Source organism: Schistocerca gregaria, unplaced genomic scaffold (genome assembly GCF_023897955.1).
Source record: "Schistocerca gregaria isolate iqSchGreg1 unplaced genomic scaffold, iqSchGreg1.2 ptg001038l, whole genome shotgun sequence".
NCBI lineage: Eukaryota > Metazoa > Arthropoda > Insecta > Orthoptera > Acrididae > Schistocerca > Schistocerca gregaria.
This window is the reverse complement of record NW_026062385.1, coordinates 82,501-87,500: the sequence shown is the minus strand read 5'-3', so window position 1 is coordinate 87,500 and position 5,000 is coordinate 82,501. Positions and strand designations below refer to the sequence as shown.

The window sequence follows — 5,000 nt, the reverse complement described above, 5'->3', positions numbered from 1 at the left end:
CGTGTGGTGGAAGGTAAACATTATGCGGTACATCAGTACTTTCCTAATAGTTCGGTCGTCTCACGGCACTGCTTAGTAAATGATGCAAGGCCACATATAGATGATTTATGCGAATGTCCCTATACGTGCTGTAAGACTGGGCACACAACGTGAATCGCACGTCAGCCACACACTCGAACATGCACCACTCTCGGCCTGCAACGGAGACACACAATACGTAAACATCTGGAATGCGACAATGTCGAGTGCATCCTCTCTGCCACATTGCACCGTCGACACTATGATAACCAGAGCAGTAGGTCCACCTATAAAAGCACAATACCCCACTCCTCCGACAACTACCATTGCTCAGATAAACCAACACCACCAACACACATCCTACACAGAGGGGCACCAAATATCACCCCCCCGCCCTCGTGTTATACCACATGAAAAATTGCAGAAGTGAGAGACACAGACCCGCCAGCCTCTTGCTACAAGCATCGAACCGACGTGACATATCTGACGGTGACTCAGGCATCCGCGTACTGCCACAACTATCCACCCCCCCCCCCCACTCTCTCTCTGCCCCCTTCCCACACAATACCGAATTTAACCAACTTTATCGCTTAACCTAACTGTGGCTGTACCAGATTATCGCTTAACCTAACTGTGGCTGTACCAGATTATCGCTTAACCTAACTGTGGCTGTACCAGATTATCGCTTAACCTAACTGTGGCTGTACCAGATTATCGCTTAACCTAACTGTGGCTGTACCAGATTATCGCTTAACCTAACTGTGGCTGTACCAGATTATCGCTTAACCTAACTGTGGCTGTACCAGATTATCGCTTAACCTAACTGTGGCTGTACCAGATTATCGCTTAACCTAACTGTGGCTGTACCAGATTATCGCTTAACCTAACTGTGGCTGTACCAGATTATCGCTTAACCTAACTGTGGCTGTACCAGATTATCGCTTAACCTAACTGTGGCTGTACCAGATTATCGCTTAACCTAACTGTGGCTGTACCAGATTATCGCTTAACCTAACTGTGGCTGTACCAGATTATCGCTTAACCTAACTGTGGCTGTACCAGATTATCGCTTAACCTAACTGTGGCTGTACCAGATTATCGCTTAACCTAACTGTGGTTGTACCAGATTATCCCTTAACCTAACTCAATTTGTCCCTTAACCTAACTCAATTTGTCCCTTAACCTAACTCAATTTGTCCCTTAACCTAACTCAATTTGTCCCTTAACCTAACTCAATTTGTCCCTTAACCTAACTCAATTTGTCCCTTAACCTAACTCAATTTGTCCCTTAACCTAACTCAATTTGTCCCTTAACCTAACTCAATTTGTCCCTTAACCTAACTCAATTTGTCCCTTAACCTAACTCAATTTGTCCCTTAACCTAACTCAATTTGTCCCTTAACCTAACTCAATTTGTCCCTTAACCTAACTCAATTTGTCCCTTAACCTAACTCAATTTGTCCCTTAACCTAACCCACGTTGTCCCTTAACCTAACCCACGTTGTCCCTTAACCTAACCCACGTTGTCCCTTAACCTAACCCACGTTGTCCCTTAACCTAACCCACGTTGTCCCTTAACGTAACCCACGTTGTCCCTTAACGTAACCCACGTTGTCCCTTAACGTAACCCACGTTGTCCCTTAACGTAACCCACGTTGTCCCTTAACGTAACCCACGTTGTCCCTTAACCTAACCCACGTTGTCCCTTAACCTAACCCACGTTGTCCCTTAACCTAACCCACGTTGTCCCTTAACCTAACCCACGTTGTCCCTTAACCTAACCCACGTTGTCCCTTAACCTAACCCACGTTGTCCCTTAACCTAACCCACGTTGTCCCTTAACCTAACCCACGTTGTCCCTTAACCTAACCCACGTTGTCCCTTAACCTAACCCACGTTGTCCCTTAACCTAACCCACGTTGTCCCTTAACCTAACCCACGTTGTCCCTTAACCTAACCCACGTTGTCCCTTAACCTAACCCACGTTGTCCCTTAACCTAACCCACGTTGTCCCTTAACCTAACCCACGTTGTCCCTTAACCTAACCCACGTTGTCCCTTAACCTAACCCACGTTGTCCCTTAACCTAACCCACGTTGTCCCTTAACGTAACCCACGTTGTCCCTTAACGTAACCCACATTGTCCCTTAACGTAACCCACGTTGTCCCTTAACGTAACCCACGTTGTCCCTTAACGTAACCCACGTTGTCCCTTAACCTAACCCACGTTGTCCCTTAACCTAACCCACGTTGTCCCTTAACCTAACCCACGTTGTCCCTTAACCTAACCCACGTTGTCCCTTAACCTAACCCACGTTGTCCCTTAACCTAACCCACGTTGTCCCTTAACCTAACCCACGTTGTCCCTTAACCTAACCCACGTTGTCCCTTAACCTAACCCACGTTGTCCCTTAACCTAACCCACGTTGTCCCTTAACCTAACCCACGTTGTCCCTTAACCTAACCCACGTTGTCCCTTAACCTAACCCACGTTGTCCCTTAACCTAACCCACGTTGTCCCTTAACCTAACCCACGTTGTCCCTTAACCTAACCCACGTTGTCCCTTAACCTAACCCACGTTGTCCCTTAACCTAACCCACGTTGTCCCTTAACCTAACCCACGTTGTCCCTTAACCTAACCCACGTTGTCCCTTAACCTAACCCACGTTGTCCCTTTGCCTAACATAGTTCACTGCTCGGAATCTCTGGTGTCGTTGTTATCCTCATGTAGATGTCTTGCGAGTGTTGCTTACTTTCCACATATTCCCGCTATCCACTGTCAATTGTACTGCAATAGGACTATATCGCCCCCCCCCCCCTCTGCCCCTCTCTTTGTGTCTCCGTCCTCTCAAGCTGGTCGGTCTGGCGTTTGAGTGTTAAATGAGCCTCGCAGCTGTTCAGTTGCGTTCAGATGTCGACGCCCTCAGTGTACGTCGTGGTATGGTCTGTGTCCATTGTCCGCTGATGTCGTACGCGTAACCCACACGCTGTACCGATCATCGGTAGTTACGTACAGAGTGAAGTAGTGTGATACGTGTGACCGTACGCTGGCTGTGCCCAACGGTGTCGAATCTCAATTTCCATATGTTGTGCTCGATGCTACTTGTCTCGTCTCCCAATAACAGCTAGGTTGCACTGTGGTACGCCGTAGAGGCGTGTGGGAGGAACGTACGAACGCATTGTATGTCACCCTGGGTCGCTGGGGGTGGTGGTGCGGTGAGTCAGGTCAGGTCAGCGTGAGCCGTGTGATGTAGTGACGCGTGTATTCCGACTTTGTCGTATTGCCTCACACAAAGTGCTACCCTGGTGGACCGCGTTCCATATCTGGGACATGCCGCAGATGCCGGTTGACAGTGGATCGCGGAAGGGACATCGCATACGTGCGCGGGCCACCTTCCACGTGTTCTCTTCTGCACATGTCGCAGTGTGTATGTGGTCTGATGTAGCGTGTCGTGACACATGACATCCTGGCATGCAAGAATTGTTGAATTCGCAAATGTAGGTGGACATCTACGTTTACTGCCCAAGATACGCAAATGAACTGGAAATCCGTTGTTGAGCGGTTGTTCACGCTGGAGGTGAATCTGTGATGGCGACGATCGGTACAGCTATTAACCGGTTGTTTCAGCGGTACCCGCCACATCCACACACGTGACTAGGCCCATGTGGGTATGAAGCGATACGCGGCGGTGGCTTGGTGGGACTGTTCCCGGCCGGTGAAGGGGGGCCGCCCGGCGTGTTGGCCGCGCGCTGCGTGGGCGCACGCGCAACAGGCGGCTGGTGGGGGGCGCCGAGTGGCAGGAGCGCCAGCCGACGGGCTCGGCAGGCGGCGCAGCTACGCTGCGGCGCACCCTGCACGCGGCGCCTGGCGGCCAAAGTTGGTTCAGCCGAGCCCGGTGCGAAGCGCGGTGGACATCTGCAGTGTGCTGGTCTGATTGAGGACTGTGTGCGTTGAGGATGCGCCGCCGCCTGGCACTCGGCGCCGCGACGCCGTCTGCTGCTCGGTCGCCCCAGCGGTTCTCGCAGGTGGTTTGTATCGCAGTTGTGCGGACGTGTTGGCGCGTGCGCTGTGCTGGGAGAGTTCGCTTCTGCACCCAAGTGGGGCTTTGCCCTTGTGTGGCGCTGGCGTTGGAGCTGCCGGTCACCATAGGTGGCGCGTGTTGTCTCCCGCCGGCAATGCCACGACAGCACGCTCCCGGGCCTCTGTCGGCAGCGGCAAGCTCAGTTGGGAGCAAGGGTGTTCGCACTAAAACCGTCTACTCGCCTAACTCCGGGCGATTGCGCCTCTCTCGAAACCGACCAAGTACCTAGGACGGCGCTGCGCGCCGCCGGGACCTGAGAGGGTTTCGAGGTGTATCGTGCAGGGGAGCTCGGCCTCCTCCTGTTTGCAGAATAATTGAGCGGACGCTTGCGTGTTCGCGCGGGCCCCCGGGACACACTCCCGGGCGGCCGGCTGCTCAGCTCTAGTTGACGCAGCTCCCTGGTTGATCCTGCCAGTAGTCATATGCTTGTCTCAAAGATTAAGCCATGCATGTCTCAGTACAAGCCGCATTAAGGTGAAACCGCGAATGGCTCATTAAATCAGTTATGGTTCCTTAGATCGTACCCACGTTACTTGGATAACTGTGGTAATTCTAGAGCTAATACATGCAAACAGAGTCCCGACCAGAGATGGAAGGGACGCTTTTATTAGATCAAAACCAATCGGATTGGCTTGTCTGGTCCGTTTGCCTTGGTGACTCTGAATAACTTTGGGCTGATCGCACGGTCCTCGTACCGGCGACGCATCTTTCAAATGTCTGCCTTATCAACTGTCGATGGTAGGTTCTGCGCCTACCATGGTTGTAACGGGTAACGGGGAATCAGGGTTCGATTCCGGAGAGGGAGCCTGAGAAACGGCTACCACATCCAAGGAAGGCAGCAGGCGCGCAAATTACCCACTCCCGGCACGGGGAGGTAGTGACGAAAAATAACGATACGGG

General features: G+C 51.9%; 1 non-coding gene across 1 annotated transcript in view; it reads left to right on the top strand.

Moving 5' to 3' along the window:
* Positions 1 to 4,495: 4,495 nt before the first annotated feature.
* The window catches only part of LOC126327263 (small subunit ribosomal RNA), a 1,893-nt gene continuing 1,388 nt past the window's right edge, over positions 4,496 to 5,000 (top strand). Inside the window, exon 1 of the ribosomal RNA XR_007561102.1 lies at positions 4,496 to 5,000. This exon is cut by the window's right edge and continues 1,388 nt beyond it. This is a non-coding gene — a ribosomal RNA (small subunit ribosomal RNA).